Genomic DNA, 17,746 nt, shown 5'->3' with positions numbered 1-17,746 from the left:
TCAGACCTTTGAGACTCTGCTATAAACTTGAGAAGAAATAATTACCTAGCTAGTGCTTCATGCTTCTGAAACATTAGCTTCTCCAGTGAAATGTCAGTTTTCACAGTGAGACATATAAAACTTGGTGTCAATAGCTGCTCTGCAATGCTGTTACTGTAGGATTTGGACCATCATACCAAAGGCACTCCATGTACTCTACCATAACCTAAGCCATTTGAGGATAGCAAAATTAAAGTTGTGTTGAGAACTAAAGGAAGCAGCATCAGGAAAATCCAGCTATAGTCTTTGATATACTCCAGACTCCAGGGGGCTTTCTTCTTTTCATTTTCTAGATCACATAATAGTTAAAAAACACCAAAGCCACTTCAAAGAGTCACAGACTATATAAGTGTGAGCTGAATGCAGGGAGATCAGGAGAACTTCTCATGAAGAATCTGACATGGGACAGTCTATGTCAGTTCTTTAAAATGAAGGAAGCACAATTTAAACATCTTGGAAAATTTTTTATGCCTTTTATAAATAGAAATTAATTCTTTTACATTTACAATTTCTAAAAAAGTTAACTTTTGATTGAAGCAGCCTTTTAATATATTAAAAATTAATTCTTCTCAACTAAAAATTTACAGACTACTATGATTTCTTTTCAATGGTTTCAAGTGTCTGAATCCTGATATAAATTATATATAATATATATATATAATATAATATATTCAGATATTATCAGTTCTGCTCAATTTTTATGTTTGAATTTGTTCACGTTGTACACTTCTGAATTTGCAGGAACTGAAAAGATAAACATCTTTACCATGTACTTTCATGTGTCATAAATATATACATAGATTTTATCATAAGACAGAATATAAATTTCAATAGTCTGTTGAGGCAGTTTAGGCTAAGGAAAGATCAAAAGATAAAGACTGCTGTTAGTTAATGCAATATCTGAGCTTGTAAGATTTTTAATGGTACCTAATTTTTTGATATTATGAAAACAATAACTTTAGTATTATCAAGATTGTTTATATAATCTGTATCATCTAATTTCTATATTATCTAATATATATATATATTTCCATTATTTCCATTTAGGAAGGAAATATCATCACTGGAGGGTTTGAATTTAAAATTTGTAATATTTAACCAATAAAATAATTTTCTTTAAAGTAAATCTGAGATTTATTTCTCCGTACCATAGAAAGTACTTCAAAGTCATGAAAAAGAATTCTAGAAAAGGTATTAAAACTGTTCTACAACAAAAGGTGTACAAGTGTTTCCAACACTCTGGCACTGATAGCTTCTTGATTTTTTTTACACTATTTATTAGAGATAAGAATGCTAAAATGTTATAGAGCCAAGCAATAAAATTGAGTGTTGTTTCAGATTTTATTTTGGTCCCAATAGTCACAGGACTATTGAAGCCCTGATTAATACTCTCTGTATCCTGGTCCTTTCCAGAGAAAACCTGTTTCCCTGTAGAGGCAGACAGGTGAACCCCATACCCCGAGTTGCTAAGGAGGAAATTAGCATGGCAAAATGTTAGGAGCTGATGTGAACAGCCAGGTTTTAAACATCAGCTGATGAGAAGTACCCCTGTCTAGCTGCCCTTACCATGACTTCGAGGTACAGAGAGACACCATGAACTGATTCATCCACCCCAGCTGATGTTTCCAGCCTACCATGTGAGATAAACATCCAAATGTAGAGTCATCATTATCAAGAAAAGAATAATTATCTCTCTACCTGTTCTGATAAAACTTGAAGCTACACTGTGACCATTTGCAGAAAGGGGAAAGAGGCATAAATATTTAAAGAATCTTTTGTGTCCTCTTTTTTATGCTCCATTGAAAATAGCAAACAGAGAAACAAGTGAAGACCCAACCACACCTGATCAGCATCAAAGAAAAACATTTGATCTCCAAAACTGACCAGTTACCCTTTTCCATATTCTGGCCAACAACATCTTCTGGCCAAAAATGCTGGATCACCTTAACTGGGGATGCAGACAAAGTTAGACAAAAATGTCATCTGAAAAGTCATAAGAAAGGAATTTATACAAAATGTTTAAGAATAGAAAAAATAAAAACAATCAAACCCACAAATGAATAAAGCCAAACAGTGCAGCACTGAAGTAACAGAAACAGGAGAAAAAAATGTTTAGATAAGTAGCTCTGAATTGGATAGCATACTTGGAATATAAAATTGTTTTAGAAGGAAGTTAAAACATTTTATTAAAAAAAAATAATATTGTAAACACTGAGATATTGTTAGCAAAATGTCTTCATTTGTATGGGACAAAGAAATCTATAATATTGATTACTTTCTGCCATATCTACTGATTGGAATTTGGACATGCTTTAATAATGTGCTAGTTATTGTGTATTCACTAATGCTTCCTACATGCTATTACATCATAACTACTCCCATGCCAACAATGTATGCATGGGCACATGGGGAAAAATGCAGATGTCTAGACCAAATCTTTCTTCTTGGGTTTCAGCTTAGATCAGCAAAAAAAAAAAAAAAAAGAGAAAGTGCTAATTATTTCTTGAGACTTAATGACAATTTATTATATAATAGCCCAGATCTCAGACATTCAGTTCCTCCCTTCCAATCATTAATACTCAGCAGGGTCCAGTGTTTGTTCTGATCAAGTAAGCGAAACACATAATTTTCTATTAAAATGGGTGACTTTATATCTGTAATTGATGTGTTCCCAGGTTTTAGCTTATTTCACCTTTTGGCAACTGTTACTCAAAGTGTCTCATCCATTCTGCAGTACTGATGTCTGCTTTCAGTAGCTAATATTTCTGAAATTAATCAGTACCCTACATTTTTTTAAAAATTACTGGTAATATTGCCAGTGGCTTATCATGAATAATCATCCCCTCTGACATGACAAACTAGCTCTAACAGGAAAGCTATTACTTTGAAACAAATTGTACTGCACTGAAATATCCCCAGTAGTAAAGAATCTCAATAGAGTATTAAAGCTTGTTCAATTGAAAACAATGAGGAGAGAAACCTTTGTGTGTTTCTCAGGTCATATCCTTTTTATTAAATATCACATAATAGCAGTGTCTTACCTAACAACATTTTCAGGAGACAGGCACCTTTTTTATTACTTTTATTTATATTTTGGCATTAAAAAAATAAGCACTGGGTCCTAGTATAAATATTAGGGACCTCACCTCTTTTTTATGCTGTTTTCTTTCCCTAAACCAAAGACGTGTTATTGTTAGTACTGATTCTCTACTTCTTTGCCACAAAGGTAAATGTCTGCTTATAAGAGAACAAATATGAATACAGAGGTAGCCTTTTTCATGGGAAACATTTTTAAAATGTTTGATTTCTGTATGTATGCATGGGAAGGCAGGAAGGCAGGAAGGCAGGAAGGAAGGCAGGAAGGCAGGAAGGAAGGAAGGCAGGCAGGAAGGAAGGAAGGAAGGAAGGAAGGCAGGAAGGAAGGAAGGAAGGCAGGAAGGAAGGAAGGAAGGCAGGCAGGAAGGCAGGAAGGCAGGAAGGAAGGCAGGAAGGAAGGCAGGAAGGAAGGCAGGAAGGCAGGAAGGCAGGAAGGAAGGCAGGAAGGAAGGCAGGCAGGAAGGCAGGAAGGAAGGAAGGCAGGAAGGAAGGCAGGAAGGCAGGAAGGCAGGAAGGCAGGAAGGCAGGAAGGCAGGAAGGAAGGAAGGAAGGAAGGAAGGAAGGAAGGAAGGAAGGAAGGAAGGAAGGAAGGAAGGAAGGAAGGAAGGAAGGAAGGAAGGAAGGAAGGAAGGAAGGAAGGAAGGAAGGAAGGAAGGAAGGAACCTATAATACTTCAATAGAGAATTAAATATTCTTTTTCATGACCCACAATGATCCTTGTGACGAAAAAATGCTCAGCCTCACCCTGAGAATGGTGTAGGAGTCTAATTTTTATTGAGTTTTGGTAAAAAAATATGAGAAAAATGGGGCATGGTAAAAGACTGCACCAGAATGAAAAAGATTTGATTGTATCAAAGTACCAGAGGAGGTGTGACCACCTTTTGTAGCACTCTCTTCAGAGATAGTTGGTGCAGTTGGAAGCAGAATTGATTGGAACGTTTGGGTAAAACTATTTATCTCTCTTTTTTCCTTCCATATAATAAAAAATTGTTAAGTCAAATCCTCCTTGAATGTATATTCAAATATATTTTTATTAGGGTTTTTTTAGTGCCAACATGAACTTCTGGTCTAACTAAGAGTTCCACCCCATGTAATAGCTAGCTGTTCACAGTAATTACTGGGGTATACCAAACTCAATTTCAAGTCCTCAGTCTCTGTGTTCTCTCAATTTATGTGTCCCACAGAGTATTTGACACAGGTTAATTGCAAGGCAGCTTCATGCTCATATCTTCTAAAGTGTCTTAGTTTTCATTAAATTTGTTACTTAGGATCAAATCCAAATTTGCAAATTGTGTTTCTGTAAAAGCAGATTTATTTTTCAGCCTTAACTGCATGTCCAGTAACTTTTGTGCCAGTGTATCCAGAGTCCTCTAGCTACTGAATGCAGTCCAGGGGCTTAAGTCATCTTTATGTTCCAGTACTGACATTTATTCTTCACTCATCTGCTTACAAATGAGATATAAAAAGCACAATTTGATTAAATGTGGGTGCTTACAATATCCTAACAGCAAGGCTCCTGTTATTATCAGTCAAGTCCTGGACAATAGATTCAGTGATGCTTAGTCCTGTATATAAGACTGCAATCAAATAAACTGACTCCATTCTGTTGGCTATAACAGAAATTTAAACATCTAGGTCAACTTAGACACTTGTTCCACAGGTACTTAAGATCAAGAGAAAGAATCCTGCCAAAGGTACATGTACAGTTTAGTCCTTTCCAATTATTATATTATTGCCTTTTTTGTTCTCAAGCAAGTCAAGGCCAGGAGTAAATTCATGGAAAAGTGGACAATTGTTTATAAACCTCAGTGTTTACTTGTAATTTTACCTGTAAATTCTTTTCCTCTGCCCTTACTGAAAGAGATGAGGGCCAGCTACCTGGGCAGTTCATACTCAATGTCTGGTCTCCATTTCCTACTTGCACATTACAACACAGAACTGTCATCATTGGTGCCATCCCTGTGGAATGTGCAGAAGAATGCAAAATGGCCAACACAGCCAGGCAAAATCTGTCAGCAGGATCTGACAATAATAACTGCAGCCATCACACTTATAGCAGGACCACCCAGCTGGTTTGTTTCCTCTGTGTAATGGTTTCTCCCCCAGATCCAAGAAGTGCAGAAGGTAAGTAGGCTGCTCAGCTGCCCTCTCCCTCTGTAAAATCCTAAATCAATCTTTCTGTGTGCAAGGTGGAGTTGATGGAGACATGGCAGTGAAGAAAACAGTGCATAATAACACCACAGCTTAACCTGCTCTTCAAGAGAAACTGAAAATTGTATTAGCTCTGCAGGTGTTGCAAATGAACGCTCCACGTTGGTTTTCAAGAGTGCCCCAGCTCACACGACAGCAGTGACTGACAGCAACAGCTATATGGGAGCAATCTGAAGCATCTGAACAAGTGCTAGAGAGAAAGAATAGTACTCACTGAGAAACATCCTAGCAGCACCCTCTGACTCCTTCCTTCCCACACAGTTTTTTGTTACAAAACTTCTGTATTGGTGTAAAATGTGATGCAATAATGAATTTTAATTAGCCCTTAGTGTGCCAGTAGAAATTTCTTTAGGAGTAAGGGGTAGTACATTCTTTTCTCTCTTATTTTCTATTTCTATAATTAGCACTATGTGATTATGCTATCAGTGCAATAAAGCAAAAATGAAATCCACATCCAGTATGAATAATTTACCCAGTCTGCATGGAAATTACAGAATTTTCAAACAAAATATAATTATATTTTTATGTTTCTCTTAATTACTTTGTTGTAATTTGAGGGATGTGACTAGGGTACTAACACAATGCTGTAAGCTGAAGTCAATGCACAGTGAACCAAACAACTTCTAAAAAATATCACTTACTCCTTGGGTGTAAAAGATATATTGACTTTGTTGAATTATGATGGCAAACTGCATATGAGTGAGTCTGCAGGGATGGGAATACAGCTTCTGCTCAGTGCATTTAAAAATCCAGATTGCTAGGCTATTAAAAAAAATTGTGTCCTATTAAGAAAGTGTGATCATTAGCACTGGAAAGGCTTTTTGAATATGTACTGTGAACTGCTATATCAAGGTTAAACACTGATTTGAGTTTAATTAATAGAGTAACTCACCAGAAAGCTGGGAGGGTCTCCATTTAAAGAACAGATACCTCCATGCATAGATTCTACAGCTTTTATCAAAGCTTAAAAGTTCATTAAAGCTCTATGAAAGTTCATCTTATGTGCAAAATAAACTTCAGAGAGAACTTCTCAGTACTTCAAAATCAAAACAAATCACCACTCCAAGTTATTACCTTTGAGAAGAATGTTTGAGGGCATTGCATCTGTCTTTGTTAAATGTTATAAGAAATAAAGGAGGAAACAGAATCAATTTTAATTGTGATTTAATTTTTTTAAGTGCCACTGCACTTAATATATTAGCCACCAAATGAAACTAACCCATTAGTTTAATTTGAAATAGAAGATTAAATACCTAAAATGTGTATACCAAATATTCAGAAATGCTGAGAATACGGCTGATCTTAATAAGAATAAGACTATTTATTTACCTGAAAAAGTTAATATATGTTTAGATTTCATTTAGAAAGCATGGGACTTGTTGTCTAGATCCTTTTTCTTCTTTGTGATTCTGTTCACCAAACTTCACAAGAATTCTTCACTTGCGCTCAAAACCCCTGATAGTCCAGCAGAAATTTTAAAACCATAAACTCGAGCCCTATCCCTCTAATAAAACCCATGGTTTAACAACACTGAGGTATATTTCAAAATAGTGTTCAGCATGGAGAAAATATGACTATTTAACTTTCTTTCTTTGTACTTTAGCAATGACACAGAAAAATCTGTATATATTCTTATTAACTGCTTTGTCAAAAACAATTTATCAATAATTATGGGCAACCCTTCCTAGAGGGTTCTGTTCAGCAAAACAATTATGGAAACTCTTGACATGTAACATCCTAGTCTGCTTTGCCTCTAAATTTGATGAATATTTTCCTTGTGTAAATCTGTAATCCTAAATGTTCATAGGGTTAATGACCCCACGCAGACTAATAAACAGCAAGAATAATTGAAATAATCTATTTAAAATTGTTCATGCCTCTATGAAATTCTGAACTGATTTTTTTCCTGTGAGCAGGAATAAATCAAAACAACTTGTTGCTTGCAATTCACAACCAATTAAAGATTCTGGTTGTATAAAGAGACAAAAAATAGATTTTATTTTAATTTAAAATCCATAACTATTGACAGCTCTAATATTATACTAAAACCATGCTTTGGAAAAAATGCCAGGTAATTCCAGCCTGCTTAACTGATTTTCTTCTAAGTGTTAAGCCCTGTACTAAATACATCTGAATTTTTTAAATAACACAGAACCCAATTTGTGCCATCCATGAAATGCATTTTTTTAATGACCATTTAAGTACCAATATTCTCTTCCAGTTATCTTAATATATTATGAACAATACAAGAAAAAAAAATATAATGCTTATTAACAATTTATTTATATCCTTATGTTTTATAATTAATTTAATTTAGGACACCAAATGCTGAAATTCCCATATAAGGAAAAATTGTAATGATTTTTTTTATTTATATCATATCAGTGTATGTAGGACAGTATTTTAACATCTTGGTAACACTATGTTTTTATTTTTACTACTTTATTTGGTTTCATATATTTGTTGCAATCAGCTACTCTGATTTTTTTTTTAGTATTTCCTTCTAGCTTCTCATGAGCTCTTTTCTTAAATAAGTCTTCATTGTAATAAATTGTATGCTGCATTTTTGGACAATTTGTTTAAATATTACTTCTCTAATCTTCATATTACTGTGAAAATGAAGAAAAAAAAGGTAGAGATAAGTAGTTTTGGGAATAAGATAAAAAAAACATTAATGGCTGTCAACAACAATTCTTTTAAACATCTCTTAATCTGCCTTTTAAACTTCATTTTATGGGAATTTATTGCCTACTTAAGCTAGAAACCTTTCTGTGGCTTGCATTACCTGCTAGAGGTGAAGATGACATTGAGATAATGTTGAGAAACATACTGGAATATTCCATCTGGCTGCCTTACAAGATTTCCAAAATGCCTGAGGAATAATGCAGGAGCATTAGCTACAGTTACCCTTCTCATCAGTCCTTGGATGTCAAAAAAATTGTCTTAACAACAGGTAAATATAATCATATCCCTGAGAGTTTTACACTTCAATGACTGACCCAGAATCAGGACGATTATTACAGTTAATGAGCTCAAGAGAGATGAAGGAACTCTTAAAGATTTACACTGAGCTGTTACGGGTTCACAAATTATGACATTCCTGGTCACTTTTCTCTTTAATTTCCTCAAACTTAATGTTCCTTTGCATTCTTTATGGCAAAACATTTATATAAAAAGATAAGACAAAAGAGTTCATAGATCATTATCATTAATTCATAAGGATCAGACATAGCTGATAAGAGTATGACATAGCAACATTGACTTTGAACTTAGATAACCATTGATGCCTTGCCTTAGAGAAAAAAAAAAGAAAAAAACAGAGAACAAAAGATACTACAGCTATACACAATGATATCTATAAAGTTCATTGCCCTTCAAACATCTGTAAATGACTCAGAAAAAAAATTCTCAAAGAGAAAGGAAAGGAAGTAATTCCTACCTGCAAAATCAAAAAGCACTTCCAAATGAGATGTGCTTTTCTTTTCTGCCACTATTTTTCCTCCTTTATTACACTAAAAAGTCCATGACGTTTGTTTTATTATTGAAGCTAAAATACATTTAGAACATGACAGCAGAACTGCATGTGTTCCAGTCTTACAAAGTCTAGCTGTAGAGGCTTGATTAGTAAGTAGAACATATACATTAGATTTGGAAGACTTCTGCTCAAAAAATGCTCAATGAGTAACTTTCATGCCCCTCACTCCACTTTTCTGCCTTCAGGAAAAGAAAACAAAAATTATATGTTATTCAATTTCTTTATTTTAAAGTAAGATTGGTATAAAATCCTCTGTTAGTTTTTTTTTTCAAGTGACATTCAAAAGATGTTTAAGATGCAATAGGTTAGAAAGCACTATATTTTCCACAAGACTACTAAGGAAAACTGGTAGCTAAAGGGCCATTAATACACTGGGTTTTAGAAAACTGGGAAAAACAATAATGAATGTCATCACATTCAGAAAAGCACAGTCCAGACAGTAAAAAAAACCAAAAAAACAACAAAGTGTTTGAAGATGGCAGTCTTCAAAAAAGTGTCACAGAGGAGAAAGAGCAGGTAGGGTTATCTGAATGCCTGAAAAGCTTAGGATAAAGTCCTTTACAAAAGCCTTGCAAGACCATAAATTAATTGGCACATGATGATGAAAGATTATACATTGGTATGGATAGTAGTAAGGCGATGAATAGAAGTACAAGTTTGATCATGTTTATTATGATGACATCTAGAATCAGAGAATCATTTAGGTTGGCAAACACCTGTAAGATCATCGAGTCCAAACCAGCACTGCCAAGTCCACCACTAAACTTTGTCCTTAAACACCACATCTACCACCACATCTACACATCTTTTATATGTCCCAGGATGTTGACTCCACAAATTCTCTGAGCAGCCTCTTCCAATGCTTGAAAACCTTTTTGGGGAAAAATATTTTCGCTTATATTACATCTAAACCTCCCCTAACATGAGTCGAGGCCATTTTATATTGTCCTATCAATAGTTACTTGGAAGAAGAAACTGACACCCACCTCACTACACCCTCCTTTCAGGTAGTTATAAACAGTCATGAGGTCACCCCTGACCCTCCTTTTCTCCAGACTAAATACTCCCAGCTCCCTCAGCAGCTCTATTCCCTTCTTGGGATACACTCGAGTGCCTCAATATCATTATTATAGTGAGGGACAAAATTGGACACAGGACTGGAGGTGCAGCCTCACCAGTACCGAGTACAGCAGCATCATCACTGTCTTAGTACCAATGGCCACACCTTACTGATCCAGGCCAGGATGTCATTGGCCTTCTTGGCCACCTGGGTACACACTGGATCATGTTGAGTCTCAGATTCTTTACTGCTGGGCTGGTTTCAAGATGCTCTATCCCAAAACCTGTAGCATTGCACAGGTTTGCTGTTACCCAAGTGCAGATATGACATTTGGCCATGATGAATATGATAAAATTGGTGTTGACCTTGATCCAACTTATGCAGATCCCTTGCAGAGCCTTCCTATCCTCTATAACATCAACACTCCCACCCAACTTAGTGTCATCTACAAACTGACAGAAAGATCACTCAATCCACTTGACCAAGTCATTGGTTAAGATATTAAACAGAACTGGCCCCAGTACTGAGCCCTGGGGAAACACTGCTTAAACTGGCCATCAACTAGATTCAACTCCACTCACCACTCACCACCACCCTCTGGGCCCAGACAGCTCTTTAGAGTGCAGCCATCCAAGCCATGAACAAACAGTTTCTCCAGGACTATGATGTGGGAAATTGTTGTCAAATGCTTTTTACTTAAGTCCACGTAGACATGTCCACAACCTTTCCCTCATTCAGTACACAGTTCATCCTGTCACAGAAGATCATGTTTGTCAAGCAGGCCCTGCCTTTCATAAACCCTCACTGTCTGGGCCTCATCCCCTGATATGCTGTGTCATGGTGCTGAACATGATCTGCCCCAGGACCTTCCCCTGTCTCAGAGGTCAGTCTGACAGCCTATGCTTCTCTGAATCCTCCTTTTGACCCTTCTTGTAGATGGATTTCATATTTTGCATATTACCATGTCAGTGATCATTTTCTCTTGGATTATAGGGGATTCATTCTTCTCCCCATCCCTGTCTTCCAGCTCCAGGGTCTGAGAACAAGAGAAGAGCTGGTTCTACTGTTAAAGGCAAAGGAAAAGAAGTCATTAACAACCTCAGTCTTTTCCTCATCTTTTGTCACTAGGCTTTTCTCCAGATCCAAAAAAGGATGGAGGTTCTCCTTAGCCCTCTTTTTTTTTTTTTTTTTCTACTGTAGTTATTCAGAAAACTATTTATTGCCTTTTACAGCAGTAGCCCAGTTATGTTTTAGTTGGGCTTTAGCTATTTTTATTTTTTCCCTGCATAAACTCACAACATCCTTGTGGTCCTCCTGAGTTGTCTGGCCCTACTTCAAAAATCATAAACTCTCCTTTGATTCCTCCTGGCTTCTAAACAAAGCTCTTTGTTCATCTAGGATGGTCTTTCCCCACAGCTTGTCTTTCAGTGAATGGGGAAGGCCTGCTCCTGAAATTAGGATTTCTTATTGAAGAATGTCAAGACTCCTTTGTCCTTTAGGACTACCTCCCAAAGGACTCTGTTGACCAATCTCCCAAACAGGCCAGAGTCTGTCTTTCTGAGGTCCAAAGTAGCAGTTCTATCAGGCCTTACTTCTCTGGGAACAGAAAACCATCATTTCATGATCACTGTGTCCGAGTTGGTCTGCAGCCATCGCACCTCCCACAGATTCTTCATTCCCAAACAGGTTCCTTCCCTAGCTGTCTCACACACCAGCTGTGCCAGGAAGTTATCTTCCACAGATACGAGGAATCTCCTGGCCTGCTTCATCTCTGCTGTATTTTATTTCCAGAAGACTTCTGAAATGTGGAAGTCCCCAACAAGAGCTAGTAATCATGATAGTTCTCCCAGCTGCTTATAGAATATTTCATCCATCCCTTCATCCTGATTTGTGCTAACAGCCTCCCACTATGATACTTGCTTTGTTGGTCTTCTCCTGATTCTTACCTAGAAGCACTCAAACCTTCCATCAGCAGCATCAAACTCTAGAAAACTCAAACTCTTAGCATACAGGGCTACACCACTGTCTTTCTTTCCTTGCCTATCCCTTAGGAGTTTATACCATCTATGAACAAAGCAAAAATTGAATTTTATTGCTCTAAGTTTGTATGACTACAGATACTTTAAGTAATAGCTACTTGTATCAGGCTGTAAATTGTGTGGAGTGTAAATAGAGGACAGAAAGAATGCTCTACTGCAGCTCTTTTTTCTTTGAATGGATACTGATTTTCTTAAAAGGGCAAAGGAAGAGATATTAGAATTTTACAGAGATTAAATAATTTGAGAGGTGGAGGACGGAAAAAATCAGGAAGATGTTTGTAAGGATCACAAAAATGGATTTGATAAAATTAAAGTGGATGAAAAGGAACATAGTTTGATTTAACACACTTCTGAATGAAAATTAACTAGTTTAACTAGATATAATTTGTGTCTTAATAAAATCTTAATTACACTGAAACAATGATCTAAATTTTTTTTTTTTAAAAAAAAATAAAATTTGCATATGAACACACATAAATAATTTAATGTACCTGAAAATTCTTCCCTTGAAGTACTAAATTACATCCTCTTCTGATACATATTAGAATAAGTCCCATGGAGCCCAAAAAGTTACTCTGATGTAAGACAGCTGACAACTGATCAACTACATTCATTTCTCTTTAGAAATAATACAGGAATGACAAGAAAAAAAAATCACGTGCAGAGACAATGTGAGAGTGAATGAAAGGAGGCAGTTTAAAAGAGATAAATAAGAATGGAGTATATAAAATGATGGAGTGATTAAATGATAGGTCAGGCAGTTCAAATAAGATGCTCTGAAATTATTATTTTGCCTAATTCTTGAATATCAAAAGAAGATAATTATACATTGTAAAGTTATGTTAAACCAGTGTTCTGTAAAGGTTTTTCATGCAGGAAAAGACTTAGCAGATGAATTTAATAAAAATGCAAGATAAGCTATCTCAATGGAAAGAAAATAGTTCCTGTGATTACATTACATAGGCATATAAGCAGTCATGGTCCAGATGCTAATACCTATCACTACATTATGTAATTACAGACTTACAGACCCTGAATTTTGCGGTATAATTTATTTAGTTTTATAGTTTCTAAGATTAAAAAACATACCAAAACCCTTTCTTCAGAAATCTCTTCCTTTCCTAAACCTAGAGCATCCTACAAAAACCTTTTGGAATAACTACTAATTGAAGCTGCAGTCAGACTGGCAGATGTAGCTCCATCACATAGCACTCTAGAGTAAACCTTTCTATGAATTATTGTTTCCTTTCCCAACTACACAATGATAATGAGTATGAAATTATGCAGTCCTAATAATAAATGAAACACAACTATTGTAACTACATCAAAGTCTCTGAATCTCTGTATATTGTTGATCAATTCAATGAAATATAATGGAATAAAATACAAATTTATATATGTTTATTCTATATTTCTTCTCTCTATTAATGTGATACCACACCATTGTACCAGATTAGACTCACTTTGATGGCTGCCATTGTCATTTTAAGATCTGCATACCTAATACAGATTTTCTTTTCTCAGTAAATATTCCGATATTTTTATAGATTATTTTATTCTATACACAAAGACCTGCCTTCTCTTTTCCTTACTATTGCAGACAATCTTCCCAGCCAAGCAGCAGAGGTTCTCATTGATGGCCTCTAACACATCAAAGGAAAAAAAACAATTGGGGAAAATTCCTTGTATTGGCTGAAATAACAGGAGAACTTGTATCTCTGACTTCATCCAGATTCTCCTAAACATCTGGGAGAAAATAAAATGTTTTAACTTTATCCCTTTCTGTAAAATCTTGAAGAGTGCTAATATGCTTTTTTTCAAAAATGCTTATCTTGAAATCTGGGTAAGATTTGACCTTTTCAGTATGAATAACTTTGAACTATGAATAACTTTGAAATTATTTGTGAATCTGCTGTCAGCATTGCCTTTTTACAACTTCTCTCTGGTTTGAAAGAGAAAGAAAAAGAAAACAAAGACATTTGTATGATAACTCTGGCAAAACAGGAACATTTGTTTTGTTTTTCTCCAAGTCATGGTTCCACCAATGAACCATGACAAAGACATGAACTCATATCTTTCTACACAAAAACAACTGTTATCATTGTTATTCATCATAATTTTCTTATGCTGTTAATATTTTGATTTATTTTTACTCAAGAGAAGATTCAGCATTTTAATTCAAAACCGATTGTGCAAATCTTCAGAAAGCTGAATGGTGTTAAGCTTGATATTTTGTTAACATTGTTTTATTATCACTGTTAATGAAAAAAATATATTAAAAATAAAACATCCGAGTTTTAGTTTCATGAATTCAGATTCTGAGGACAGGAAATGCAGTAAGTTATACAAAAAATGTCAGTAGAAAATAATTTACTAGAGACACAAAAATATCTGACATGATAAAAATCATATCACAAAAAATATTTCTGTTCAGCCTTACATAAAAGATTTATTCACAGAACCATTCCTCCAGATAAAATTAATATTAGTCAGATTAAGAAAGTAGTACATTAACATGATTCCTTCTATTCATATAAACGTTAAGAATGAAAGGTACTTTTTTCTTTGTAAACTGACTACTCTAAAAAGATCTGGACATTATTTATTTGGAAGGTGTTTGTTTTCTTTGTGGAGTGTTATGGGGTTAATGCACTTGTATCACAATTTTATTTTCATATGAGTTTATGACCAACAAGCTGGAGGTCACAATCAGCTCCTCTGCACTGAGACATTGCTTTGCAGTAGGGAGGGGAGGTAGGGGTGGCAAGGGGCTGCTGGATCCTTGATGTCTGATCTTCTTAGACTAGCTACTGGGGGGATTCACAGTGTGATTCATATTTTAAAGTGTAAATTAATTTTAAAATTATACATGGGACCAACAGAGACATAAAGATTAAATTTTATGCATCATACTGTTTAACCCTAGCTTTATATTAAATGTAAAGCCTATTTTAGTCTCTAGAAATTAGGTAAATCATAATTTCTGCTAGATGGCACATGGAAGATCTATTCTAAAACAGTCAAGAGTACAAAAGGCTACAAATAATGGATACAATGGATATGATGTAAATTAGAAAGAAAAAAAAAAAAAAGGAAAAAAATAAAAAAGGTCTTTTCCAGAAAAGATGCAGTATAATTGAAAGACAGAAAGACAGAAAAACAGATTTTTGCAGGGGAGTAGATTATTTGCATAACATTTACATAAACCAACTTAAATTTTAGGAATGTACAGAAAGCATACTTGATGCATTCACATTTAGTAATAATAATATAGAACTAATATCTGGAAATGTAGGATGTTCTGCAGCAAAGTCGCTTCGCATTTGAATGCTTTTAAGCGTTTTCTGCCGGAGAGGCTCAGTGTAGGTGCTGTGCTGGAGGCTGCGGTGCCAGCTGTGCCAGCGGTGCCAGCTGTGCCAGCTGTGCCAGCTGTGCCAGCGGTGCCAGCTGTGCCAGCGGTGCCAGCGGTGCCAGCTGTGCCAGCGGTGCCAGCTGTGCCAGCTGTGCCAGCTGTGCCAGCGGTGCCAGCGGTGCCAGCTGTGCCAGCGGTGCCTGCGGTGCCAGCGGTGCCAGCGGTGCCAGCTGTGCCAGCTGTGCCGGCGGAGCCGCGTTCAGCAGTGACTGACACGCTCCATCTGGTGGCTCTCAGGTGCAGAACTGCGCTGGCTCCCAGCGCTCTCCCTCCCTTCCCTCCGCAAACCTACGCCTGGCAGCAGCATCAGGAGTATTTGTCACAAGCACGCTATCGTAACTTCGAGCATCCATAGATATATCAGCCAAATTATGTGTATTTAGCCATTCATAACTGGAAAATCTCTTAAATGTTCCAGGAGTTAGAATACTATGGATTTCTGTGTTACAGAATTATGGAAATGCCAAGAAATCTGAATCAGTCATGTGGAAAAATTAACAGGGTCTAAAATACCAGAATTATTTTTAGTTCTCCTTCTGTCCAATTTCTATCACAGTATTTTTCCTGATCAGAATTGAATTTAATAAATGATTATGGCTGTAAAACTTCAATAACCCACAATGTGTAATACAAATTTTTCGGGAATGGATGTGTTCCTTGTAGCCTTCTACCAATAAGGGCCCTCATCTCATTCCTTCCCTTTTATATCTGCTAAGGAAAGTAATGTTATTGAAGGACCTCAAATCCATCTCTGGGAATAAATAGATTTGGTAACAATAAAGAGCTGCATTAGTCAGCCAAGTAAAAATCTGTATCCTTACATCAAAGGCCAAAATATCACCAGACAGAAGTTTCTATATGTAGATTCTACTTTTGAGTTCTAGGCAAGTGCAGATGACAAACTTTCTTATCAGGTAGCAAGGGACAAGAGGAAAAGAGTACTTCAGAGACAGGAAGCTGCTAAATAGTAAAGGATGTTGTTTCTGCACACGAGCAAGCATCACTCTCTATCTGAACTGGATTCTTGCCTTAATTTTACAGAAAGATTCTGAGAAAGATACCTGTGTGATTTCAACCAGAAGCCTATAATGAGTTTGAATTTTAGTTCTTCATAATAGCAAACACAACAGTGTTTTTCTTCTGATTTTCCTTTGAAGACAGAGAACCACGAACTTAATTCAAATATTTATTGAAGAACCATTTATGAAAATTGTGTGTAGCTATCCTGTGCTACATATTACTTTCTCTAGTATTATTTAAAGTGGAAAACCAAACTTTATTTGGAAACGCACAGAGGTTTCAAAACCGCTTCAAAGTATCAATAGGTTCTTTAATTTTCCAGCTTAGATATTTTGAAATAATATAAACTAAGCTGCCATACTTATTTACTTATACACAGCAAATGCTAGAAAATAATAAACAGGGATTGTATGAAATGGGAGTTCAGTATGGATCCGTAATTCTCCTTTTCCTAATCATATTGAGTAGTTCCACTGAAGTTACTGCGGGCTTGACTTTACATGGGCAGACTGCAAATACTTCAAAGTTTCTTAAGAACAATTCATATTTCTTACATATAGATGAAAAATAAATTTAAGAGAAAAATCAAAAGGAAGACAAAAACTGTATTTTAGTCCATCTTTCTACTTGAAATATTACAGATAGATGGAGGGAAAATACTACATTATTTTCAGAATTATTCTAGTTATTAAATGCTAGAAATTATAAAAAGTTTTACTCTACATACTACATGTATACTTAAGTACATACTTCTGTCTCTGTGAATGTCCTTTTATAAAATTCTCAGCAATTGCAGAAGTGCAGAGAAAGGATAAGTATGAAAACAAGTTAAGAAAGGCAAGAATAAAACACTGACTATGGGAGAAAATTTCTGTGACTGAAAGAACTTAGTAACAAGTAAATCACTGAGATTTCTTTAAGGTTTACTCTCATTTCTTATTCCATCACTTTTTATACTATGCTGTGGTCTTAAATTTCTGTGACTCTGCATCCCATTTACAGAAATAGATTACTAAAAATAAATCTGTCCCTCAGGCTTATATATTTAAATTGTTAGTTCCACAAAGCACAAGCTAAGTATTTTTTCATGTCTTTCATTTCCTCCAGTATTGTTTGGGAAAAAGGTACTACTGCCAAATATTAAAGGTTACTGCTGCTAAACTATCTGGTGCTAGGAAAGATACCATTGTAAACCTTAAAAAATCCACATCCATAAACAGGTATGTTGCTTAATTTTTATGGATAATTTTTTGTGAACTCAACTTTCATATTAAAAATACAGCAGTCTTCAAGACTGAAAATAAAAGATTAAGAAACTTTAACTTCTATTTAAT

General features: G+C 35.6%; 1 protein-coding gene and 1 long non-coding RNA gene across 4 annotated transcripts in view; one reads left to right on the top strand and one right to left on the bottom strand.

Moving 5' to 3' along the window:
• The window catches only part of CSMD3 (CUB and Sushi multiple domains 3), a 574,655-nt gene that overhangs the window by 505,921 nt on the left and 50,988 nt on the right, over positions 1-17,746 (bottom strand). The gene's annotated exons all lie outside the window — the stretch shown is intronic.
• LOC147655338 (uncharacterized) lies at positions 1,590-6,497 on the top strand. The gene is made up of 2 exons (XR_015284214.1): positions 1,590-2,159; positions 5,325-6,497. It is a non-coding gene; the product is annotated as an uncharacterized LOC147655338 (long non-coding RNA).

The sequence above is a fragment of the Cyanistes caeruleus genome, chromosome 1 (genome assembly GCF_971803275.1).
Source record: "Cyanistes caeruleus chromosome 1, bCyaCae1.hap1.1, whole genome shotgun sequence".
NCBI classification, from domain to species: Eukaryota; Metazoa; Chordata; class Aves; order Passeriformes; family Paridae; genus Cyanistes; species Cyanistes caeruleus.
Note: the sequence above shows the minus strand (reverse complement) of the source record. Positions and strands in the feature narration are given on the sequence as shown.